Source organism: Rhinopithecus bieti, unplaced genomic scaffold, assembly GCF_001698545.2.
Source record: "Rhinopithecus bieti isolate Rb0 unplaced genomic scaffold, ASM169854v2 scaffold_44368, whole genome shotgun sequence".
NCBI classification, from domain to species: Eukaryota; Metazoa; Chordata; class Mammalia; order Primates; family Cercopithecidae; genus Rhinopithecus; species Rhinopithecus bieti.
The window spans coordinates 396252-423817 of NW_016817889.1; the positions used below are offsets into that span (position 1 = coordinate 396252).

A 27566-nucleotide genomic window follows, 5' to 3' on the forward strand; every position below is an offset into this window, starting at 1 on the left:
CCCCACCCCTCCAGCAGGCGCCCCGGTCCCTGTGTGGGCTGCTTTGACTCAGCGCCGGGAGCCGAGCTTAGGCAAACCACGCCGCACTGGACGCCATTCAAGCTTTTACAGGCCCTCAAATTGGGGCTGGAGCCGGAGAGGAAATACTAAAATCCTGTGTACACAACTTCTGTCTGGGCGCGCCGGGGCTCTGGGAGAATCAGGCGCGGCGAGGGACACATTTGGACTGTTCAAGGGCTCCTTTCCCCTGCTCTGCTTTTAACAGGCATCACGATGTGTCGCCTAAAACCAAGACTCCTAGGTGTGGGCGCCAGGAGGGTCTGCGGAGTGTGTGAGCTGAGGCGCAGCGGAAGGAACTAAGCTTTTCTCCTGCCCCCGACGTGCCAGGCACACATGCGTCCAAAATTGGGTTCAGAAATCCCTGTGGTCCATAAAGCACACACTCTGCAGGGCCCAGGCCCCTTCCCCTGCAGAAAGATGCAGCTGTCGGATGCTGGATCCTGAGAGCCTGGGCTTGGGAGTTAGGCAGGCCTGGTGGAATCCCGGCTCCCCACTTGGCAGCACTGTGACTGTGGGAAAGGGCCTCTATTTCCTCATCTGTAAAATGGGCTTGATCATGGTAAGTTACCTTGGAGGTTAAAGACATGATGTAGGTGGGGAACTAGCTCAGAGCCTGGCACATAGTAGGTGCTCACTAAATGGTAGCTGTTAGTATTTATATGGATTAATAGTGATAGCATCATGTTGAGCCTGGCACATGCTAAGTGCTGCCTACAAATCAATTCATTTAATCCTGACAGCAGCCCCATGAGGTAATACTTTAACTCCATTTTCAGGGCAGAAACTAGGTCAATTGATTGACCTACCCAAGGTCACAAAGCTGGTGACTGGCTGGCCAGTCAACTGAACAATGAATAGTTGAACCCAGGCCATCATTTTCATAATGCAGGTGATTTGCCACACTCTGAACTGTAACAGAGGAACTGGTGGCCAGAGCTGCTGGTGAGCTGTGTGTCCATGCCATCCTCAGCCTGGCACCGAGCCCCCCACACCTGGGCCTTATCCCACTGTCCCAGTTCCAGCCCTGCCAAGTGCCCTCAAGCACTTCCCACCTTGGCCCACCAAGTGTCCGAGCTGCCCCCTCCTACCTCTCTGCCTTGGCTCAGCCTTTCCCCCACTCCCCAGCTCGCTGGCTGCCGGCCTGTGCATCAGGCCACTCGCTGGCCACCCCTCCAGTGAGGCTGGCTCCTCTGAGCTGCAACACTTCCATCCAAAACCAGTGCCTTCAGCCTCCCTTCTTTTTGACTTGGGCCACGCTGGTCTGTGATGTGTTTGTTTCCCTCATTCTGGTCCTTTGTCAAACCCTACAGATCTGAGACCGGACGTAGTGGCTCATGCCTGTAATCCCAGCACTTTGGGAGGCCAAAGAAGGTGGATCACCTGAGGTCAGGAGTTCAAGACCATCCTAGCCAACATGGTGAAACCCTGTCTCTACTAAAAATACAAAAATTAGCCAGGCATGGTGGCACGCACCTGTAGTCCCAGTTACTCAGGAGGCTGAAGCATGAGAATTGTTTGAACTGGGAGGCGGAGGTTGCAGTGAGCCAAGATCATGCCACTACACTCCAGCCTGGGCAACAGAGCAAGCTTCCATCTCAAAACACAAAAACAAAAAACCCCAAAACCCTACAGGTCTGGTCTAGTCTTTTGTGCAGAGCAGAGTCTCCCATTTGTGGAAATGAATTTTCACTGGTGGTAAATATTGGGTGATTGGGGACATTGTCCTCACTGGTGACTTGTGCGAAGGAAAAAGAGAAGCCCCAGACAGTTTGTATAAGGAAGCAGGAGACAATGTGGGCATCACCTGGTGTTCCTGACATCTGCTGCCAAGCATGTGGGGTGTGACTCCCCTGCCCACCCTTCCCCTACAACCCCCTTGATTGTTCTGTCATCAGGGCCTCCCAGGAGCCCATGTCTCAGGTAATGGCAGAGACCTTGCAGGCATGTGAGCTCCTGGCTGGGCTGCCTTATACCAGCAGCCTGCAAAGGATTTCCATTCTGGGATCAGAGGGGCTCCAGGCCTGCCCATGAGCCACATGACACCAACCTCAGCATGGGCCATGCCAGGCCTGAGACCACATACTGGATCTCCCAGACCTCTACTGGGCAGCTAGAGCTGTCATCCTGCTTCCCCCAAACAACCCAAACCCTCAGTGCCCACACCCAAGAGGCACGACAGTTTTGTGGGAATAACATGGCCCTTGGAATCCAGAGATCTGGGTGTGGGTCCTGATACTGCAGTTCCATGAGGTCTTGGGCAAATCACTTAATCTTCCTGTGAGCCTCAGTTTCCCCATGGCAGTGATCATGTATATTTTACTTTGGGATTGAGAGACAGGAAAGGTATGAGAGCACCTGGCACACTGTGGGAGCTGAAGTGTTGGTTTAAGTGGGAGTCACACTTGTGGTGGGGAGCTAGACTTGAGGGGTGACAGGATGACGCAGTGAGCTGGCCCAGCAGTAAAAAGGGAGGAATTGATGATGGAAAGGCTGGCGTCCCCTGGTCTGGCCTCTGCAGGACTCGTAGTTCACTCTCCCCACCCCTTAGAGTGGAGGGTGTTCCTGGCCCCAAACACTTCACACCTTTGAAGCTTGAGGGAGGGATGCATGTACAGATGAAGGCTGCTGGGAATCTGGAGTGCCATGTGGGATACCCCAGACATCTGGCAGAGCTGCAGTGGTGCCCTATGGGTGCGGACTGGTATGGGACCACACGTGAGCCACCCCAGGGGCTTCCAGAAGGGCACGGTGCCAAGGCAGCTGAGGATCTGCGAGTAATGAGCCTAAGGGGGCCAGAGAACCCGGCGGCGTGTTACTTGTGTCTAAAAATTGGCAGATCGAGGGTCAGGGCATCTGGACTGCTCCAGTGAACAGGAGAGAATGCACACTGGCCACCACGTGCTGCTGGTACTGTACCGCCGGGAGAGCTGGTGGACTTTGAGCAGAAACAGTCTGCATGGCGTGGCAGCGCCCTCTGCTGGCCAGGCTGGGCTGGCATCGGCGGTACAGGCTGATCCTCACACCGGCGTGAACAGCGCCTCCACTTCAAGCAGCCGGGGCTCAGGGGCAGGAGGGACCCTGGTAGGTGGGAAACTCATTCCCATTTTCCAAATAAGAAAACAGGCTAGGAGGAGTGCAGAAAGTTGCTCAGGGTCCCACAGCTATTAAATGGCGGAGCCAGACCCATCCTGCAATGCCCTTCCTTCTACCCTAGACCGAATCATTTTATGCAAAATATAACAGGACTCAGGGATGCTGGAAACAGTACCCTTCTTTATTTTATTAAAAGTAAATTAGATCTGACTCCGCCTCTGGCTGGGCTGCAGAAAACTTCATTCTGACTTGCTTTTGGAGGTGGGAGTGGGTGCTGCTCCTCCCTAGGCCTGTGCAACAGCCAGGGAGTCTAAAGTGATGCCAGAAAATGGGTGTGAGGGGGTAGTGTTTAAATGTTAAGTGCGTCAGGGCCACTATGAGAGCTTCGTGTTCAAGCCTTGGGGGCTGTGCTGCCTCCTTGCCCAGTTTGGCAGCCTGGTGCTGAGGCCATGCCACTCACTCCCCTGAGGTCCCCTACAGCTTGGCCATGCCACCTGAGGTCCTGTCTCCCCACCCCCACCTCAGCAGGCACTGCTGCTCCCAGCCATGGAGTTCTCTCAAAACCTTCCTCAAACCTTTTCCTCCCCTCCCCAACCCCCAGCCTAACAACCTTCAATTGCTCCAGATTCCAGAAAATAAAAGCAGGAAAGGTTGGCTGAACAGGGAAGGAAAATATGTCAAAAACAAAAGACAAATGATTATTTCAGGAAAAGTTCGTGCCCCTCTAAACTCTGTGCTGGGTAGCCACACGTGCCCGTGGCAAAGCGCTGTGTCCTTGGAGAGCCCTGCGTGCTGCAACTGAAACCAACAAGACACGGCTCAGACAGGGAGCAGGTTGGTTGACTCCATTTGCAGAAACTTGGGGCAAGGGCTTGGATGTGAGGAATGTGGCATGCCACTCCCCACCTGAAGCAGTGAAAGTTAAAAGAAGGTTATGGAAAATTGGGGAAGGGGCTAAATGCCCAGGAGCCCGGATGCAAAGCCAATCCTATCTGAGAAGAATGAACTTGGGGTGACTTGTTGTCATCACAACTATAAAAAGAGCCTGGCAGGTCCAACTGTGGCCCTTTGGACTCTGCAGCAGCCAGATCTGCAGTCCTCAGTTTTGAATCTCTAACCAAGAGATTTGGTTAGATACCTAAATTAGAGACCTAGTTATCCTTAGCTGTTATATTCAGTCCTCAAATCTTGTTATTCTGTTTATAAATAGGGCAAAATAAAAAGTGACCTTTAATTTTCTTTAACGAGCTATTAACTCAACTTGAAGACACTAAGCTCCCCCCGCCCCCGCAAAAAAGGCACTTGTGGCAATAAAACTGTCAGCCCAGTGTCACCCATTACCCAAGGGTGGCACCCTCGTCCTGCTAGAGATGGTGCATCTGCTGCTTCGAGAGCCCTTTTCTAACCTGGGAAAGCTTGAGTTTAAACATGAAGATAGTGAAATAAGGTAAGCCTTTTTTTTTTTCTACTTTTTTTTTTTTAATTATACTTTAAGTTCTAGGGTACATGTGCATAACGTGCAGGTTTGTTACATATGTATTTTGTGCCATTGGTGTGCTGCACCATCAACTTGTTCAGCAACCCAATCAATTCATCATTTATAATCATGTATAACCGCGCCGATGCAATCCCTCCCCCCTCCCCCTCCCCGCATGATATGCCCCAGTGTGTGAATGTTCCCATTCCCGAGTCCAAGTGATCTCATTGTTCAGTTCCCACCTATGAGTGGGAGAACATGCGGTGTTTGGTTTTCTCTTCTTGTGATAGTTTGCTAAGAATGATGGTTTCCAGCTGCATCCATGTCCCCTACAAAGGACGCAAACTCATCCTTTTTTATGGCTGCAGTAGTATTCCATGGTGGTATATGTGCCACATTTTCTTAATCCAGTCTGTCACATATGATGGACATTTGGGTTTGATTCAAGTCTTTGCTATTGTGATAGGTGCCCAATAAAACATACGTGGTGCATGTGTCTTTGTAGTAAGAATAATTTATAATCCTTTGGGTATCATACCCAGTAGTGGGATGTGCTGGGTCATATGGTATCATCTAGTTCTAGTCCCTTGAGGAATTGCCATACTGTTTTCCATAATGGTTGACTAGTTTACAATCCCAACAACAGTGTAAAAGTGTTCCTATTTCTCCACAGTCCTCTCCAACACCTGTTGTTTCCTGATTTTTAATGATTGCCGTTCTAACTGGTGTGAGATGGTATCTCATTGTGGGTTTTGATTTTGCATTTTCTGATGGATGATGAGCATTTTTTCATGTGTCTGTTGGCTGTATAGGTAAGCCTTTAGAAGCAAAACTTTCATGCTAAGTTTAGGAGTAATCTGTGTATGTTTGTTTCTTTAAAATACTGTAATAGTCTAAAGAATCTAACATTAAAGACCGACAGATTAGCCTGTTGCCTCCAGTTTTAAATATGTACTAGAATTTAGACTTGTCCTGGAACCAACCTAAGTGTCCACCAATTGTTGATTGGATAAAGAAAATGTGGTTTGTATACCCCGTGAAATACTATGCAGCCACAAAAATGAACCAGATCATGTCCTTTGCAGCACCATGGATGGAGCTGGAGACCATTATCCTAAGTGAACTAACTCAGAAGCAGAAAATAAAAAACCTCATGTTCTTACTTGTAAGTAGGAACTAGACAATGGGTACACATGGGTGTAAAGATGGAGATAATAGACACTGAGGACCCCAAAAATGGGGAGGGGGCTGGGAGAAAGGAGAAGGGCTGAAGTGGGGAGAAGGGTTGAAGAATGACCTATTGCATATAAAGTTCAATATCTGAATGATGAGTACATTGGAACCCAGTCTCCACTCTTACACATATAATACCCATGTAACTCAAGTACACGTACTCCCTGAATCTAAAACTTAAAAAAAAAATTTTTTTAAGAATTTAGACTTGTGACTTTAAGTTGTAAAGGGAAAAAATTGACCTTATTTTTGTGAATATTATTGGGATTTCAAGGAAAACTGATGCTTCACTATTTTAATAACATTTTCTTTCTTAGATTTATAAGAATTTATTATTTGAAGATATTTTGCTTGTTAAGGCCGTTTTGCTTTAGTATTTATTATTGGCATTATTTGGTATTTATTTGGAATTTATTATCTGAAGATATTTTGCTCTGTTAGGCAACTGAAGTGCTTACAAAAGAAATGTAATATATTACATTTATAATGCAGTTCACAGTGTTTAAGAGAATTTAATTAATTAAATTTACAAATGATTATTAAGGGAACTTAGTGTCTTCAAGTTGAGTTAATAGCTCATTAATCAAAGAAAATTGAAGGTTGCTGTATTTATTTTGCCCCATTTATAAACAGAATAACAAGATTTGTAGACCGAGCATAACAGCTAAGGATAACTAGGTTATTTCATTTTAATGGAACATTAATTTAAAACCCAAGCTACTGTAAGTAGTCCTTTCTGGACTGCCCTCAAAACTTAAAATAAAAAACAAAACAATTCACAATGACAGATATTAATACAAATAGCTAATGTTTGTATAGTGTAATACTCTCATTTTATCTTCCATTACCGATGAGAAGCACTGGGAGGTTAGTAACTTGCTCAAGGCCTCGCGTCTAGGAAGTAGTGCAAGTTGGAGTGCAGCTTGGCTCTTTGACTCCGGAGGCTGCACTCTTAACCACAGTGTCAGAGGATGTTTGGGTCTTGGTTTCTAGGGTCTGCAACTAAGGTCCCTGGAGAAGGGCTAACACTTTCCCAACATACTCCAGTGAATGCTGTCTGGTCAGCACTCCCACTTGCTCAGCCACTTTGGTTCTCAACAGAAGATGTGGGCCGATCCTGGCTGGCTGGAGTTGAACCCCAAAGTACGGCCACAGGTGTGTGTCCTTACAAACACAGAAATTCTGATATCCACGTATGACCAGTTACAGATGTGAACTGTGAGAGCTATGCATTATTTTCTTCCTTGTGAAATACATTCACCATTTTCCCTCACTGTCTTTCTCCCAATCATTTACATTTTAAAAGTTGGTGGCATTTAGCATTACAGTATAGATTTTAGGTAACAGCAGAAAGTTCCAGTGGGACTGGTGACTGAACTAGATGAGGAATTAACGCAGCCCAGAGATGGAAGCAGTGACCTTCGTGTCGAATTTTTCGTGGAGAGGATGAGTATGTCTTCATCTAGGCAAGTAGTGGCTGTGTCCTGCTAGGCAGAGCGTGGGTTGTAGTCAGTGTTGTCACATGGAAGTTTAAACATGGGTGACATGGGAACTATTTGGTGGAGTGCGCTGGGTCGTGTCTATTGTCTCTCACCGTCTCTGCCATCCTCTCTACTGCTGGGACTGGAAATCTGAAAACTATATTCCAACACTCCCTTGTCTTTCTGCCTGTTAGGTTCTGCTAACAGTGGGGAGGAGACATCTGGCAGCACCTCTCCCAAGCAGCAACGGTAGCAGTGGTGGCAGCAACAGCAGCAGCAGCTGGTGAGTATGGGCCCCTCGGTAATACCATTTTCCCTTTTGCTTCCTGTAGGTAGAAATATGTAGGTAGTCTTATGTTCTTACAGCAATTCTAACACCTCTGTCACTAATGCTTTGCATTGAATCTCTCTATTTAAAATGTTTGCCACCGTTTCCACTCTGCTGATTGGATGCTGATTGATACAGATCTCATTCTCTGTTTGCTTGTTGCTCTCAGCTGTTTGATTTTAAGATAGGTCCACCTTGCACTGTAGACACCAGGTTGGTTGCTTCTGACTGCCACATAGTACTATGGAGCATGCGTCGGCCACATTGTACCTCCCCCTCTCCGAGGGATTGCTCATTCAGATTGCCGCCCAACATGCTGTGATAATTTTTTTTTTTTTTTTTTTTTTTTTTTGAGACAGTCTCGCTCTGACGCCCAGGCTGGAGTGCAATGGCACAATCTCAGTTCACTACAACCTCTGCCTCCCGGGTTCAAGCAATTCTCCTGCCTCACCCTCCCAAGTAGCTGGAATTACAGGCGTGTGCCACCACTCCCAGCTAATTTTTGTATTTTTAGTAGAGATGGGGTTTCACCATGTTGATCTAGCTGGTCTTGGACTCCTGATATTGTGATCCTCCCGCCTCAGCCTCCTAAAGTGCTGGGATTACAGGTGTGAGCCTCGCCCGGCTGATAAATATTCTTAAACGTGGTCTTTTTAGAGCTGTATATGAATTCCCCAGGATAAAAGTATATACCCAGGAGTGAGATTGCTTGATCATAGATCATAGCTATGTCATATGCTAAGTACTGTAAGATAGCCATGCTCCCTACCCAGATAATACTACATGTATTATTCTATAACTGGATTTCTTTCACTTTATATATGACAAAAATGTAAACAGTTGCAACTGGGGAAATTTAAGAAAAAAATCAAGGTGCAAACTATAATCAACTGTGGAAACAACCAAAACTGGGTTTAGTGTAACAGCTTCTAGAGCCCACCTGCACAGGCTGTCTACCACTCATTAGCTGTGTGACCTTGGGGTAATAGCCTAACCTCCCTGTGCCTGCCTCAGTTTTCTCATTGGTAAAATGGATATAATAATAGTACTTACCTTATTTTAGGATGTTATTAAATAATGTACATAAAGTGCTTAGACTACTCGCTGGCACATAGCAAGAACACAGTGACTGTTGGCTATTATTGTTGAATATTTAGGTAATTTCCAGTGTTTTTGCTATTTCTCAACAATGCTCCAATGACATTCAGGGTTATTATTATTATTATTATTTAATGTGGCAAAAAACACGTAACATTGTATTTACCATGGAAGTTCAGAATTCTTAAGTGACCACCTGAATACTCACACTAGAGCTCTGGCAGTGAACACCAGCCTGGGTCTAACAACTTTTTGGCTTGGGAGACTTGGATCTCCTTAGAAGTAACAGGATCTCTTCAGACTGCCTGTTCCAATTGCTGCATGGTCAAGGCCTGTGACCGGAAGTCCCCTTCCAATGGTTTCCCGATTTCTGCATAGCCAATCCCCTGACCAGGGCCAGCTTGAGCTTCTGAGCTTCTGGGGTGGGTGAGTCTCCATAGTCCTAATCTCAGGTCAGGTAGGGAATGTCTGTGCACAGTTGCATGACATGAAGGGGCAGCATTGATTCAAATCCCTGCTCCGTGGCTTAGCATCTGTGTGATCTTAGGGAAGTGATGCCACCTCTCTGAGCCTCTGTTGCCTCATCTGTAAAATGGGAATGATACCTGTTTCACTGTGTTGATGGATTTGAGAATTGCAATGTGTCTTAGTCTGTTCAGATTGCTATAACAAAATACCATAGATTAGGTGGCTTATAAACAGCAAATATTTATTTTTCACAGTTTTGGAGGCTGTGAAGTTCAAGATCAAGGCACTGCAGTTTCAGTGTCTGGCGAGGCCCTCCTTGACTGGTTCAGAGACAATGTCTTCTTGCTGTGTTCTCATCTGGTAGAAGGAACAAGCTAGCTCTCTGGGGCATCTTTGAAAAAGGCATGAACCCCAATCAGCAGAGCTCCACTGTTAGGACCTAATCACCTCCCAAAGGGAGTTATTTGCATGCCTGTACTGAAGAGCAGTCCTCCTCTATCAGGGAAAGTTGTCCTCTTCGACCGAGCACACAGCTTAAGAGGAACACATGTGAAGTGGTGAGGGAGGAAGCGGACACCCACTTAGCCAGCCTCACATCCTACCATACTTTTGATTTCTATCATTTCCTTTTGATTCTTTCCTAGATTTCTGATTTCTCATCTCTCTGCTTATATTACCCATCTATTCTTGTATGTTTTTTACTTTTTCCATTAGAACCTGTAATTAATTTTATGTGTCAATTTTGAGGTTCTAAGATGCTTGTTGAAAATGAAGATATTTAAAGTGTTGAAAGAAACAAACAACCATTACGTTCTGTAGCTAATGAAATTATTCTTCAAAAGTGAAGGAGAAATAAGATTTGCTCCCAGTCAAAGGGTATTTGTAGCTGTTAGACCTACCTTTCAAGAAATGTTAAAATAAAATTTTCAGAGAAAAGGAAAATGAAATAGGGCCAGAAATTTGGATCTAAAGAAATGGAGAATGTCAGAAAAGGAATAAGTTTAGATTGGCTGACTGTAGACAAAAAAAAAAAAAAAAAAGGAATACATGTAAAATAAAATCTTTGTCTTATTTTTAATTACTTTGATAGATTATTACTTTGTTCAAAGTAATAATAGCAACAATGTGTTGGGTAATTATAGAATATGGATAAATGAAATGAATGCTAGTTGCATTATAAGTACAGGAGGGAGGAATTGGGAACAGTCTTCTTATAAATGGACTTATATTAGTTGTAAATGTATATGGAAAACTCTAGGGCAACTTTTATAAAATTTAAAGAAGACATAATTGATATGCTACAAGAAAGAAAACAGAATCATATAAAATGCTTAATTAAAACCAGACAAGGCAGAAAAAGACAGAAAATTTTGTAAAGGAAGTAAGAACAAGTGCAACAAATAAAAAACAGCTGCAAAGATGTTAGAATGTCAACCTAACTATATCAACAATCACTAAATGCGAATGGTCTAAATACATGAATTTTTTTTTTTTTTTTTTTTTTTTTTTTTTTTTGAGACGGAGTCTGGCTCTGGCTCTGTCGCCCAGGCTGGAGTGCGGTGGCCGGATCTCAGCTCACTGCAAGCTCCGCCTCCCGGGTTTACGCCATTCTCCTGCCTCCGCCTCCCGAGTAGCTGGGACTACAGGCGCCCACCTCGTCTCTCGGCTAGTTTTTTGTATTCTTTAGTAGAGACGGGGTTTCACCGTATTAGCCAGGGTGGTCTCGATCTCCTGACCTTGTGATCCGCCCGTCTCGGCCTCCCAAAGTGCTGGGATTACAGGCTTGAGCCACCGCGCCCGGCCTAAATACATGAATTAAAAGAGACTGTCAGAGTGGATAAAACAAAGCAAGCCCCCAACTATATGTTCAGAGCAATCTTTAAATGTAAAGACCCAGATAGATTCAAAGTAAAGGAATGGAGAAAGATAAACTATGCTGTCACTAGTCAAAAGAGACCTAGAGCCGCTATGTGAATTTCAGGCAAAGCAGATTCAGAACAAGGAAAGCTGTCAGGGATAAAGAATACATAATGAGTATCATTATGTATTCTTCTACCTCATTAGTGACAGCATAGTTAATCTTTCTCCATTCCTTTACTTTGAATCTATCTGGGTCTTTATATTTAAAGAAGATTGCTCTTAACATGTAGTTGGAGTCTTGCTTTGTTTTAGCCACTCTGACAGTCTCTTAATTCGTGGGAACATCACACACTGGGGCCTATTAGGGGGTGGGGGGAGGGGGGAGGGATAGCATTAGGAGATATACCTAATGTAAATGACAAGTTAATGGGTGCAACACACCAACATGGCACATGTATACATATGTAACAAACCTGCATGTTGTGCACATGTACCCTAGAACTTAAAGTATAATAATAATAATAATAAAAAAATACGTAACGATAAAGACATCAATTTTCTAAGAAAACATAGCAATCTTTAATGTGTAGGCACCTCATACTATCTGAGGCAAAAACTGATAGAACCGCAAGGAGAAACAGACAAATCCACTATTATATTTGGAGAGGCCAATACCCCTCTATCAGTAATTGACAGCCCCAGAAGGTGGAAAATCGGTAATTACATAGTTTACCTGAACAGCCGCATCAATTGTCTGGATTAAATTGACATTTACAGAATACTTCATCTAACAACAGCAAGAATATACAGTCTACACAAGCTCACGTGAAAAAGTCAGCAAGTGTTTGATATTGAATGTTTCTGTCCCTCCAAAATTCATAGGTTGAAGCCCTCACCACCCATGTGACTGTATTTGGAGATGGGGTCTTGAAGGATGTAATTAAAGTTAAATGAGGTCTTAAGAGGGGAGACCCCACCCAATAGGATTGATGTGTTTTTTTTTTCTTTTGAGACAGGATCTCACTCTGTTGCCCAGGCTGGAGTACAGGGATGAGATCTCAGCTCACTGCAACCTCAGCATCCACAGCTCAAGTGATTCTTCTACCTCAGCCTCCCGAGAAGCTGGGACTACAGGCGTGCACCACCGCGCCCAGTTAATTTTTGTATTTTTTATACAGACAGGTTTTCACCATGTTGTCCAGGGTGATCCTGAACACCTGGGATCAGATGATCCACCTGTCTAGGCTTCCCAAAGTGCTGGGATTATAGGTGTGAGCCATGGCTCTCCGCTGGATTATAAGCAAGGAGCGCTTGCATTCTCCTGTGCTTCTCTCTGTCCCTTCCTCCCTCCCTCTCCACATTGGTCGTGTGACCACAAAGCAAGAAAGTGGCTGTCTGCAACCCAAGGGAAGGGCCCTCACCAGACGCCAACCTGGCTGGCACTTTGATCTTGGAATTCCAATCTCCAGAACTGTGAGAAAATACATTTTTGTTGTTTAAGCTACCTGGTGTATGGTATTTTGTTTTAGCAGCCTGAGCAAATGAAGACATCAAGAGAGAACACTTCTGGGCAATAAAACACACTTTAACAAATGTAAAGGAATTGAAATCATACAAAGTATGGTGTCAAATCACAATAGAATTGAAAAGGGCACGTACACGTGAGTGCCCTGGAGTTTAAGCTCCACTGGCTTCAGGCAAATCTGCTTCCGCTGGTGATTTCCTTCCAGGCAGGGCGGGTCAGCCTCTCTGTGCACAGCTGTCCATTGCAAACTTCTCTCCCTCTCTTTATGACTGGGCTCCAGGACATGTGAAGAAGGAAGTTCTGAGGTTATAGGGACGCAGCCTCCAGGGCACAGCCAGCTAGCCTCGGTAACCATTTGGAGGCCTGGTGTATTAGTCAGGGTTCTCTTAGAGGGACAGAACTAATTGTTTAATATATATATATATATATGAGTGTGTTAAGTATTAACTCACAGGATCACAAGATCCCACAATAGTCTGTCTGCAAGCTGAGGATCAAGGAGAGCCAGTTTGAGTCCCAAAACTGAAGAACTTGGAGTCTGATGTTTGAGGGCAGGAAGCATCCAGCACGAGAGAAAGACGTAGACTGGGAGGCTAGGCCCGGCTCACCTTTCCACATTTTTCTGTATGCTTTATATTCCCTGGCAGCTGATTAGATTGTGGCCACCAGATTAAGGGTGGGTCTGCCTTTCGCAGCTCACTGACCCAAATGTTAATCCCCTTTGGCAACACCCTCACAGACACACCCAGGATCAATACTTTGTATCTCTCAATCCAATCAAGTTGACACTCAGTATTAACCCTCACACCTGGTAACAGGAGATTTCTGTAGCCAGGAAAGTGAGGAAGTGGGAGGGTATCTCACAGGATGGTCCCGAAGAGCCATCAGAGTCTTCCCTCTGGCCTTGCAGGGGCCTATGCAGGTAGCTGCATGGAGCCTTTCTTTGGGTCAAGGAGATGATGTCCCCTTCACTGACTTTTGCACTTCCTTGAGTCTGCAGAGGAGTGTCCATCCAGCCTCAGAGTGAGCAGCAGCAGCTGACCAGATTGGAAGACACTTCCAATGTCTTCCCTGGCAGCTGAGGATTGCTGGCGTGTAATCTTTGAGGTTCCAAGATGCTTTTTGGAAGTGGAGCCTGGTCAAGCAGCAGAAAGGACAGCTGGATCCATGCTGGGTGGGGTGAGGTGGGATGCGTGTCACGGAAGTTGGCTTCAGCTGGAACTGGAGGGTGGCTTCAGCAAAGGAGGTTGAACATCACTGATTCCTGACCTGCAGCACCCAAATGGTCACAAAGAGATGTCATGGGTTTTGAGGAGGCCACAGAGCCAACAGCTTTAGTGTCTTCAGAAGGATGAAGAAAACTTGAACAACATTTTAAAATAGGTTTATTGAGATATAATTCACATCCCAGAGAATGCATCCATCTAAAGGGTACAATTCAATGGATTTTTGTATATTTACAGAGCTGAGGATTCATCACTGCAATTAATTATAGAACTTCTTCATTTACTCAAAATACCCCAGCACCCCTTAGCTGTCACCCTAATTCCTCTATCTCCCCAGCCCCAGGCAACCATTAATCTCCTTTTTGTATCCATAGATTTGCCTGTCCTAGACATTTCATATAAACTGAATCATGCAATATACGACGCTTCTTTCACTTTGTGTAACGCTGTCAAGGTACATCCAGGTTATATCAGTTCCTCATTCTTTTTATGACCAAATCACATTCCATTGTATGGATATACTACATTTTATTTATCTGTTCATCAGTTGGTGGACATTTGGGTTGGTTTCCATGTTTTTGGCTGTCAGGAATAATGTTGCCATGAACATTCATGTACAAGCTTTTGTGGGGACATGTGTTTTCATTTCTCTTGGGCATATGCCTAGAAGTGGAATTGAGTCACATAGTAACTTTATAACCATTTGAGGAACATCCAGACTGTTTTTCAAAGTGGCTACAACATTGTACCTCCCCACCAGCAATGTATAAGGGTTCCAGTTTCTCCACATTTTCTTCAACTTTTTAAATCATTTGACTTTGTTTTTTTTTTTTTGAGACGGAGTCTCACTCCCAGGCTGGAGTGCAGTGGTGTGATCTCAGCTCACTGCAACCTCTGCCTCCCAGGTTCAAGCGATTCTCCGGCCTCAGCCTCCCAAGTAGCTGGGACTCCAGGTACTTGCCACCATGCCCAGCTAATGTTTGTATTTTTAGCAGAGACGGGATTTCACCATGTTCATCAAGATGGTCTTGATCTCTTGACCTTGTGATCCACCCGCCTCAGCCTCCCAAAGTGCTGGGATTACAGGCATGAGCCACCGTGCCCGGCCTCATCTGACTTTTTAATTAAAGCTATCTTAGTGGACATGAAGTGATATCTCATTATGGTTTTGATTTGCATTTCTCCCATGGCTAATAATATTCGGGACCTCTTTATGTGCTTATTGGCTATTTGTATATCTTTTTTAAAGAAATATCTATTCAGATTCATTGCTCATTTTTTAATTGGGCTATTTGTCTTTTTATTCTAGAGTTGTAATTGTTCTTTATGTATTCTAGATACAAGCAACTTACTGTGTTTATAATTTGCAAACAATTTTTTCCCATTCTTTGGGTTGTCTTTTCACTGTTTTGATAGTGTCTTTTGAAGCCCCAAAGTTTTTAATTCTGATGGCCAGTTTATCCATTTTTTCTTTAGTTGATCTTGCTTTTGGTGTCAATCTAAAAATGCAGTGCCAAATCCGGGGTCATAAGGATTTATCACTATGTTTTCTTCTGTGAGTTATAGTTTTAGCTCTTATTTATAGGTCATTGATCCATTTTGGGTTAGTTTTTTTATACAGTGTGAAATATGGATCCAACTTCATTCTTTTGCATGTGGAAATTCAGTTGTCCCCACATTATTTGCTGAGGGGACTATTCTTTTTCCATTGAAAGAGGTTGGCACTCTTGCTAAAAATCAACTGGCCATAGATATATGGGTTAATTTCTGGGCTCTCAGTTCCATTCTGTTGATGTATAGATCTGTCCTTATGCCCATACCACACTGTTTTGATTACTTTCATTTTGTAGCAGGTTTTAAAATTGGGAAGCATGAATTATCCAACTCTTTCAAGACTGCTTTGGCTATTTGCGTTTTCTTGAATTTTCACACGCATTTTAAAAGCAACTTGTCCATTGCTGTAGTCAGAATTTTGATAGGGATTGCATTGAATTTGGAATCTGGGAGCATTGCTATCTTAATAATGTTAAGTTTTTCAATCTATAAACATAGAATATCTTTCCACTCATTTAGATCTTCTTTAGTTTTCAACAGTATTTTGTAGTTTTCAGAGCATAAGTTTTGTACATCTTTTGTTAAGTATATTCATAAGTATCCTTCTGATGCTAATATAAATGGGATTTTTTTTTTTTTAAGACAAAGTTTTGCTCTGTCACCAAGGCTGGAGTGCAGTGGTGTGATCTCAGCTCACTGCAACCTCTGACTCCCTGGTTCAAGTGATTCCCCTGCCTCAGCCTCCCAAGTAGCTGGGATTATAGGTGCCAACCACCACACCCGGCTAATTTTTTGTATTTTTAGTAGAGACAAGGTTTCACCGTGTTGGCCAGGCTGATCTCGAACTCCTGACCTCAAGTGATCCACCTGCCTCAGCCTCCCAAAGTGCTGGGATTATAGGCGTGAGCCACTGTACCCAGACTGGAATTGTTTTCTTAACTTCATTTTTGATTTGCTCATAGCTATTGTATAGAAATACAACTGAGTTTTGCACACTGACCACATATCCTTGTAAACTTGCTAAACTCATTTATTAGTTTAATCCTTTTTAGTGAATTCCTTAGGATTTTCAATATACAAGATCATGTTATCTGCAAATGAAGACAATTGTACTTCTTCCTTTCTAATATGGATGGCTTTTACTTCATTTCCTTGCCTCATTGTCCTGGCTGGCCTCTTTAGTACAATGTTGAACAAACAGAAGCTGTGTGAACAGACATCCTTGTCTTGTTCCTGATCTTCTGGGGAAAGCATTTTGTGTTTCAGCATTGAGTGAAAACCCATTAGCCGTGGCCTTTTCTAGATGTCCTTTATCAGGTTGAGGAGACTGAGTTCTTCAGACGAGGAGCTGTGTCAGCTCTGAGGTGACACATAGCATTGTCAGCTTTCAGAGTCTGAGGTCCTGGCTGACTGGGAGGAGATGATGTCCTGAAGGATGTGGACATGATGTGCTGGGGCTCTGGGGACTTGAAGGGAGACCCTGCTGCAGACCTGGGTATGGGAATAAAAAGGCAATATCAAAGGCAGTAATTGGACCCACGGGAGTGGACCATCTCAGGAAGAGAAAAAAGCATCAGGGGCAGAGATGTGGGAGAGGGGAGGGGAGCCCGAGAAGTGGTCAGAGAAGGAGGAGAAAATCCAGATTGTGTAGGGAGGAGAGAAGTGCCCCAGCAGCTAAAGACGGTGCCAGAGCCTACTGCCTGGGGGAACCTTGCCGAAGAATGGGCCAGACCCGCTGGGGGCCACCTGGTAGCCCAGCGCTGAGAGCTGTGCACGCGGCCTCACAACACCAGGTGGCGCGGTGGACCATTCTAACAGCCACTCCTCTTAGCCCTGGTGGTTTCTTTTCATTAACGACAAATGAATGAGCTGGGGTCTCACCAAACCCCTGTTCAACCGATTGGAACCTCTGAGAGGGGCTGTGACCTTCCTGAAAGCATTACAGGGGCATTGTGGCAAAGCTGGGGCTGCCTCCTCGCCTCCTGGCTCCTATCCCAGGATCTCTCTCCAGTCAACACCTACCCACCCCAAAGGGATCTAGAAAAGTGGCTGGCAGAATACCCAGTCAGAAGGCAGCCTGGAAGGATGTGAGGTCCACCAAACCCGTCTAGGTCCCCAGCATCACCCGCTTTTCAGTGTTGCTTGCGGTGAGATCACCTTCTGTGACTTTTCCATCAGTTCTCTGCTCCTGGTTCCCCACTCCCCATTCTCTTTCCACCCACAGCCACATGATTTTCAGTTTACGCCAAATTGAGTCACTCCCCACGCCCCCCGCCCCTGTAACATCCCTCAGGGGCTCCAAATTGCTCCTTACCCCCACATTCATCTCCCTCATCGCAGTCACACCCTGAGCCTACACTCACTTTGTGATTTGGTTGTTAAAGCATGTCCTGCTTTAACAACCCTTCTCGAAAGCTGCTGGTTTTGCCTGGAACGCTCCTCCTGCCCTCCTCCCGGCCCCTAATTAGCATTTTGGTCTCAGTTTAGACTCACTTGGCTTCCCTGGTGCGCTTCCGCGGTGCACCTCCCCTTTGCTTTGACACCTGCTTTGTCTTGTTGACTTGTTTAGCATATTTTCCCTCTAGACTGAAGCTCCAGAACAGCAGGCAGGGTCCTTGTTATGCGCAGCCTGTTATCAGCGTCCAGGCATGGCTCTCTATAGGCCGTGGAAACTAAAGGTGGCGGTGCTGGCAGGGCAGTATAGGAACTGGCGCCAGGAGCCACAGGACAGTATCTCGAGGACAGCCCTGCTGGGTACTAAGATACAGCCCAGAGTGTCTGGAATGATGGGCAGAGCATCAGCTGGTTTCAGAGTTTGAACAAATGGTGTTCAGAACAGCATGGTCTGCCAGAACAGTCAGCCAGAGTGCCAGGACTGAGGGTCCTGCAGAAGGACCCCCTCTGTCACTGTCACTTCCATATTCCAGAACCGGGGGTATTTTAGTGTGTGGGAAAATAAAGCAATCGTTGAGCCCGATTTCAGTCCCAAGTTTTGGAAAATGTGTGGGTGCATCTGTAGTAGCTAGGTGTCAGTAGGACCTTTGTTCCAACCCAGTCAGAACTCAACCAGAATTGGGGCCAGTAGATCCTTGAGCCAGACAATGACAACATGGAGGTACCCATAAAGCCGAGGGGTGACAAGCACCCAGCCATGCCATTCCTGTGGATACGAGGGTTGTTGGCCCATAGGACAAACTCTTCAAAACATTTTCCTCTCCCTTCCCTCTCACAGCAAGTTGCATCAGGGGGTAGTAATAGAGGTCCTGAATTTCCCTAGTGCGTGGGCGGGACAGCTGAGGGCCTCTATGAAGGCAAGTTTGTTACTCAAAGGAAGTCACCTCTTTATGTACATAGAAACTTCCAGAAGCCTAAAGAAATAAAAAAATGATCTAAATGAGCTTTTCTCCTTTCTAGTTCATATTTCAATGTTACAAATATTTAAAATCTTTTTTGAGGGGAGTATTCAAACTTGGACAATAAAAATTAGGCAGTCCAGGGGCTGGACGTGGTGGCTCACACCTGTAATCCCAGCACTTTGGGAGGCCAAGGTGAGTGGATCACTTGATGTTAGGAGTTCAAGATCAGCCTGGCCAACATGGTGAAACCCCGTCTCTACTAAAAACTATATAAAAATTAGCCAGGCATGGTGGTGGGCACCTGTAATCCCAGCTACTCGGAAGCCTGAGGCAGGAGTATCACTTGAACCTGGGAGGCGGAGGTTGCAGTGAGCCGAGATCGTGCCACCGCACTCCAGCCTGAGCAACAGAGTGAGATTCCATCTCAAAAATAAAAATAAATAAATAAATAAATAAATAAAAATTAGGCAGTCCTTTGTTTCTGCAGGAAGCTTTGACTCTGACAAACAGGAACAAGACTGTGGTCTTCGAATCTGGCTCTTTGGCCCCAGCCAGAATCTTCTCAAAATTGTTATCCCAAACGTGTCCACTTCCTGAAGACAGAGGATTCTTTCTAGTTGAGGGGAAGTTAAACCAATGTACAATGCAGGAAGTGGTCTAGTTGAGGGGAAGTTAAACCAATGTACAATGCAGGAAGTGGGCAAGTTTGGGATAATGATTCTCTGCTAAATGGGTTGAAATTTAACACTGGAAATTAGTCCAATCTAGTCATTCAGATAATGAAAGTTAAACTATATTCATCCCTATTTTTAGTAGAGATGGGTTTTCACCATGTTGGCCAGGCTGGTCTTGAACTCCTGGCAGGAAATGAGCGAGGGAGAGGGGTTGGCAGAGAGACGGGAGAGGGAAAGAAAATCAGGACTGGCTGTCTATGGAGGGGAACTGAGGAAAATTCTGGAGACAATTTGAGTGTCAGGCTGAGATAGATGTCATCAGGAGAGCCCCTTCTGAAAGTGACTCCAAACGTCTTGGGATAAAGGTGTTAAAAACATAAACTAGGTTACTAGGAATAAGTACATAAAGCAGTGAGTGTGGTGGTCATATTGTCCAAAGACAACCTCAGGATATTTGACTTGCTGACTGGGCAGTGTAGGAACCGAGGTTGCACACCCCAGTGTGCATTAACCCGAAAGGAGCTGCTCCTCTGTGAAGCAGAAGGTTAAACGAGGTGGTTTTTCCATGCCTTGTCAGTCTCCTGTGGGACTAATAGTGGTCATGTTGGGAGAGCTGGAGAGTTTAGCAAGAAGACAGGAGGCCTGTCCCTCTGACCTCTCCTTAGCTGCCCCCCTGGCATCACAGTGCACACCATGTTCTTAAATTTAGGCCAAGTTTTGCTGACAAAAGTGATACAGGTGAGCCATCGGCAAAAGATGGAGAAGGGAAGGCCATTGACATGATATTCCACTCAACCTTTTGTTCAAGGACAAGATGCTTGGTTTAGGCTGGAATCTACAGTTTCGTTTGTTTGGAGTCGGTATGTGCTATGGTCTGAATGTTTGTGACCCCCAAATTCATATACTGAAATCTAACCCCCAATATGATGGTGTTTTGAGGTGGTACCTTTGGGAGGTGATTAGGTCATGATGATAGAGCCTCATGAGTGAGATTAACACCCTCACAAAAGAGGTCCCAGAGAGCTCCTATGCCCCTTCCACCACGAGAGGATGCAGCAGAAAGACAGCCATCTATGAACCAGGACCTCACCAGACACTGCACCTTGGTCTTGAACTTCCCAGCCTCCAGAACAGACAGAAATGCATTTCTGTTGTTTATACACCACCCATTCTGTGGTATTGTGTTGTAGCAACCCGAGCACATGAAGACAGTGTGTGTGTGAAGGTTTTGAAGGTCACCCTCTTTTCATCCTATCACAATGGAAACTCACACAGCTCTAGAATAAAACCCCACAGTCAAAAGGTCTTTTGCCCACCATTATTTTAAAGACAGGGTTGTACAATTCAAAATGATTAGATCTGTAGTAATTACCATCTTTTAAAAATAATGTTTATTGAGTATATAATGGATAGCCAAAAATTTTTAAAAGCAAATATTCAATACAATAGAGTTATATTACCTTGGTTTCCAAATTCCATGTAATAAATTCATGACAACTGCCTTGAACACAAAACACAGAGCCTCTGACTCAGGAACTTCCCTATCAGAGTTTGAAACTCCAGCCCACACTTTGATATACCTTTGGCAGGTCTCTGAAAAGGTAGGGTGCACACGTATTTTGTAAACTTCAGCAGTAAGCTGGTTTTCCAAAATGTATGGATATGTACACAGACATGAAATGGGCCTATCTGGCTTTTGACACATTTTAAAATATCATTTAAATCACAAGGACAATTACATATATATATAAAAGCAACTGTTCTTTTATTGCTTCAGTTACCTATATTCCATTCCTCTTAGCGCAAGACTCCCTTACCCCAGATTCTAGACCCAAGAGCTCTTCATTGTATTCAATCTTAGACCATCAACTGCCCATCTTTACGTTCCACCAAAGATATGAAATCAAATAAAATCAAAACATATTTATTTAATGCCTATGACAGACGAGGCCTTGTTATATGTTCTTGAGATGGAATAATAAAACTCTTTCACTGAAGAGTTTATAACTTAGTTACAGATGTACACTTGAATTACTCATTGCTTTAGGGCTGATGGTCAATTTCTTCCTACTTCAAATGAACCAGCCTGATGGGACATCTTGATATACTATGAGTAACAGTTGATGTGAAACTACCTTTTCATTTGACTACCGTTCTTGTTAATTTTTGAGACAGAGTCTCACTGTGTCACCCAGGCTGGAGAGCAGTGGCGGGATCTCCCCTCACTGCAACCTCTGCCTCCCAGGTTCAAGTGATTCTCAAGCCTCAGCTTCCTGAGTAGCTGGGATTACAGGTGCGCACTGCCACGCCCAGCCAGTTTTTTTTGGAGATGGAGTCTCACTCTGTCACCTAGGCTGGAGTGCAGTGGCACAATCTTGGCTCCCTGCAACCTCTGCCTCCCAAGTTCAAGTGATTCTCCTGCCTCAACCTCTCAAATAGCTGGGACTGCAGGTGCCTGTCATCATGCCCGGCTAATTTTTATGTTTTTAGTAGAGATGGGGTTTTACCATGTTGGCCAGGCTGGTCTCAAACTCCTGACCTCGTAATCCATCCACCTTGGCCTCCCAAAATGCTGGGATTATAGGCGTGAGCCACCGTGCCTGGCCTAATTTTTACATTTTTAGTAGAGCTGGGGTTTCACCATGTTGGCCAGGCTGGCCTCGAACTCCTGGCCTCAAGCAATCCGCCCACCTCTGCCTCTTAAGGTGCTGGGATTATAGGCATGAGCCACCGTGCCTGGCCTTGACTACTGTTCTTAATCAGCCTTAACTGAACCTCAGTGCATACTACCCCTGTCTTTAGTCATTGGTTGAGGTCATACCACTGTTTGGTAATTTAAGGTGGTATTTCATATGAAGGACCTAATATTTTAAATGAACTCATTGTCATAAATGTCAATCTTTTGTTGGAACTGATTTTCTTCAATAAGTCAAACATAAGCCAGGTAACAGAGGGTGGAATGAAAGCATATTGCTTCGTTAGGACTTCCAAATTCTTAGTGCACAGCTACCATGAGGTATCTACTGAATAGTTGTTTTCTGAAAATACATTTTGTAACTTTTCCAGCTACACAAAGGCTATAACGGCAGCATTTGCACAGTCTTGGATGGCAGCCTGACACCAGTGCACAGCTTGATATCTCACTTCTTTCCCTGAGACAGAAGAAAATCTATAAACTTCTCTTCCTTCTTGCATGCTTTATTGACACAACTCACTGGAAAAATCCAATTTAAAAAAAATTGCAACTAAAAGTAAATTTCATATTATGCTAATATGGGATGCTTTTCTTCTTTGCTAAATGGGTTGAAATTTAACATTGGAAATTAGTCCAATCTAGTCATTCAGATAACGAAAGTTAAATTATATTCAGCAGGCCAGTGCAGTGGCTCACATCTGTAATCCTAGCACTTTGGGAGGCTGAGGCTGGTGGATCACTTGAGGTCAGGAGTCCAAGACCAGCCTGGCCAACATGGTGAAACCCCATCTCTACTAACAATACAAAAATCAGGTGTGGTGGTGTGCACCTGTAGTTCCAGCTACTCGGGAGGCTAAGGCAGCAGAATCGCTTACCCAGGAGGCGGAGGTTTCAGTGAGCCGAGATCATGCCACTGCACTCCAGCCTGGGTGACAGAGTGAGACTGTCTCAAAAACAAACAAACAAACAAACATTCAGCAGTTTAGACAGCAATTTCATATGAGGAACATAATTTTTAGTCAATAGAACTTGTGTATGTGGTTTAATGAATAGTCTTCCTTCCCAATTTAGTTTGGTTTTATATTGAGTGTTGGTTGTAGGCAAGGGTCACCCCAACTCAAGACAAATACCCTGCTTCATGAATACTCCAACTCAAATACCCTGCTTCAAAAATATCCCGCTTCACAAATACCCCAACTCAGACAAATACCCTGCTTCACGAATACAAATCCATGCTGTGTAAAATGACCTTAGAAACTGGAAAAAGAGAAAATATAGAGCTAGAAGGTTGGACCAGGTGTCTTGCCTTCCAGTGCAAGGGGCAGGGAGTGAGATGTGTTTTCAGGTGCTCTCTGATGCACTGGAATCTGCTACCCACTAGTCGAGAGCTGAGTGTATCATCATCTGGGTACCTTGTGTGGAGGGTTGGTGCCTGGAAAGAGGGCACTTGTCCCACTGGCAGCAAACATATGGACCTTTGAGAGAAGTATTTTGTCATGGTGTGTGTATGAAGGAAGGGGTCCATTGTTCCACAGTTCTTGCTTGCTATACACAAGTGTACTAAAAAAGCTCACTTCATTAGAAGGGAAATTCTGCTGAACCACAGGGATTTTTCTTCTTTGTCAGCGGACTTACTGAAGTGCTCCAAAGAAAGAATGAAAAAATAACTCGCACTTGAATGCTGTAAACCTGATGAGGAGAATATGTCACCATTGCTTAATTTTCCTACAGTGCTCACCTAAAAGGCTCTCTTGAGACAGGAAAAGGGTAAATTCTACAATCATTTTTATATCTAGAGAGGTCCCAAAGTGATAGGGTTAGAATGTAGCCAAAACAAAGTGATTCATGGTTTTAGAAATCTTTAACAGGCTGGGCATGGTGGGTCACACCTGTAACCCCAAGACTTTGGGAGGCTGAAGCAGGAGGATTGCTTGAGTCCAGGGGTTCAAGACCTGCCTGAACAACATAGTGAGACCTCCATCTCTACAAAAAACTAAAAATTAGCTGGGTGTGGTGGTGCACACCTGTAGTCCTACCTATAGAGGAGGCTGTGGTGGGAGGATTGCTTCAGCCCAGGAGGCAGGGGCTGTGGTGAGCCAAGATTGCACCACTGCATTCCAGCCTTGGGGATAAAGTGGGACCCTATCTTAAAATAAATAGAAATCTTTAATAACCTAGACTGCAGTGTGACCATCACTTTTTTCCCCTGTTATAACCAAGGCCTTATCTGCTACACAAATCACTGGTAACCAGGAGGTCGTTATTCACTAAAGAGCAGTCCAGGCAATAGACAGGTTTGACAAGTTATTTCAGCTACTGAGTCCAACAAATGAACATCCCACAGTTTGTGGAAACAGACATTGCCAATGCCTTACAGACATGTTCTTGGACGGATGAAGAAAGCAACAGAACACCTAGAACACGTGAAGTTGTTGATAAGATCCCAGTTAGTTTTTGTTCTTAGAGAAGAAAAAAGAATGAAAAAGAAATGAAAATGGACTACAAGACATAGAAAATTACCTTAAAGACCAAATCTCAGAATTACTGGCATTCAAGAAAAAGTTGAGCAAGAGCAAGGAGTAGAAAACTTATTCAAAAAAACAATAATAGAAAACTTTCCAAAACTTGAGAAACAGATAATATTCAGGTACAGGAAAGTCAGAGACTACCAAACAGATTCAAACCAAATAAATCTACCCTGAGGCACATAATGATCAAACTGTCAAAGGCCAAGGACAAAAAAACCATCCTAAAAGCAGCAAGAGAAAATAATTACATATAAAGTAGGGCCAATTTGTCTGGCAAAATTTCTCAACCGAAACCATACTTCTCAATGGCCATGAAAGAATGGGAAGACACTTTCAAAGTATGGAAAGAAAAAAAATCTGCTATCCAAAAATATTGTATTCAGCAAAGCTATCCTTCAAAAATGAAGGAGAGATAAAAGTCTTTCCCAGACCAAAAAAAAAAAAAAAAAAAAAGAAAAGTGGAGAGAATTCACCACCACCATACTCACAAGAAATGTCAAAGGGAGTTCTTCAATCTAAAAGAAAAATACTGGCTGGAAGGTGGTGGCTCATACCTGTAATTCCAGCATGTTGGGAGGCCAAGGTGGGAGGATTGCTTGAGCTCAGGAGTTTGAGGCCAGCCTGCATAGCATGGTGAGACCCCGTCTCTACACAAAATAATTCACTGGGCACAGCAGTGCCTGTAGTCCCAGCTACTTGGCAGGCCGAGGGAGGAGGACTGCTTGAGCCCAAGCATTCGAGCCAGCAGTGAGCTATGATAGTTTTCAAGAAACTAGAAAAGTAAAAGAAAAGAAACTAAAAAAGGAAAAGAAGAAAGAACCCACTAATGTGCAAAAAGAAAATATTTGAAGGTTTAAAACCCACTGGTAAAATTAAATACATGAACAAACCCAGTATTACTTTAATACTGTAATTGTGGTATATAATCCACATCATAACTATAGTATACAAATCTACCTATCTAGTATAAAGCCCCAAATACAAATCTATCAAAAACAATTATAGTTACAGCAACCTGTTAAGAGATAGGGAATATAAAGATATATAAATTGAGATAACATAAAGCCAAGATGTGGGGAGGATGCAGTTAAAGTGTAGAGGTTTTTTCAGTTTTTTGTTTTTACGTTTTTCTTTGTTTCTATTTTCTGTGTGATCTAAGTTGCCATCTCTTTACAAATAACTTGTTGTATCCATAAGATTGTTTTGGTAAGCCTGATGGTAACCACAATGCAAAACCTACAGATTATATAAATATATACAGTAGATTCACTAAAAATAAAAAGCAATGTGTTAAAACATACTATCAGAGAAAATCACAAAGGAAGACAGCAAGAAAGGAAGAGGGGAGTTACAAAACAATCAGAAAACAAGCAACAAAATGGCAGTAGTAACTCCTTACCTATCAACAAAAACACTGAATGTAAATGGACTCAGTTCTCCAATTAAAAGACATAGAATGGCCAAATGGATAAAGAAATAAGACCTCACTGTATGCTGCCTACAAGAAGATCATTTCACTTCTAATGTGAAGGAATGGAAAAAGATATTCTATGTAATTGGAAACCAAAAAAGAGCAGGAGTAAGTAGCTGATATAAGTAAGTACTTATATCAGATAAAACAGACTACAGATCAAAGACTGTAAAAAGAGACAAAAAAGATCACTAATGATAAAAGGAATAATTCAGCAAGAGGAAATAAGTATAAATATCTATGTACCTAACAACAGAGCTCCCAAGTATATAATGCAAACATTAACAGATCTGAAGGGAGAGATAGACTGCAATACAATAATGGTAGGGGACTTAAACACTCTGCTGTAGGTAATGAACAGGTCATCCAGACAGAAAATCAAGAAACACTGGAGTTAAACTACACACTAGATCAAATTAGTCCTGACACTTATAGAACATTTCACCCAACTGCTGCAGAATACACATTTTCTTCATCAGTACATAGAACATTCTCCAAAACAGACTGTATGTTAGGCCACAAAACAAGTCTCAACAAATGCAAAAAAGTAGAAATCATATCAAGGATATTTTCTGACCACAATGGAATAAAACTAGAAATTAATAACAACGGGAACCTTGGGAAATACACAAACACATGGAAATTAACACACTCCTGAATGACCTAGGGCCAATGGAGAAATAAAGAAAATTTTAAAAATTTCTGGAAACAAATGAAAACGGAAAATGATGTACCAAAATGTGTAGAACACAACAAAAATAGTACTGAGGGAATTTTGTAGCAATAAATGCCTGTACCAAAAAAGTAGAAAGACTTCAAATAAACAACTTAATGATGTACCTCAAGAAACTAGAAAAGAACAAACTAAAATCAAAATTAGAAGAAAAGATATAAAATTCAGAGCAGAAATAAATGGAGACTAAAAAATAAAGAAAACCAATGAAATGAAAAGTTTTTTTTGGCAAAAACAAAATTGACAAACCTTTAGCAAGATTAACTGAGAGAAGACTCAAATAAATAAAATTGTAAATGAAACAGGAGACATAACAACTGATGCCACAGACATACAAAGAATCATTAGAGGCTACTATGAACGGCTACATGCCAACAAGTTGGAAAACCTAGAAGAAATGGGCAAATTCCTGGACACATACAACCTACCAAGATTGAAACCATGAAGAAATAGAAAATTTCAACGAACCAATAATGAGTAATGAGATTGAAGCCATAATAAAATGTCTCCCATCAAAGAAAAGTCTAGGACCTGATTGCATTATTGCTGAATTCCACCAAACATTTAAAGAACAATGATGACTAATTCCATTCAAATGCTTCATACAAATTGAAGAGAAGGGAATATTTCCAAACTCATTCTATGAGGCTTGCATTACCCTGATACCAAACCAGATAAAGACACAACCAAAAAAGAAAACTATAGG

General features: G+C 43.5%; 1 long non-coding RNA gene across 1 annotated transcript; it reads left to right on the forward strand.

Annotated features, from left to right (window-relative positions):
• The first annotated feature begins 3767 nt into the window (after positions 1-3767).
• On the forward strand, positions 3768-16401 carry LOC108518135 (uncharacterized). The gene is made up of 3 exons (XR_001882300.1): positions 3768-3987; positions 7539-7627; positions 13624-16401. It is a non-coding gene; the product is annotated as an uncharacterized LOC108518135 (long non-coding RNA).
• The last annotated feature ends 11165 nt before the right edge of the window (positions 16402-27566 follow it).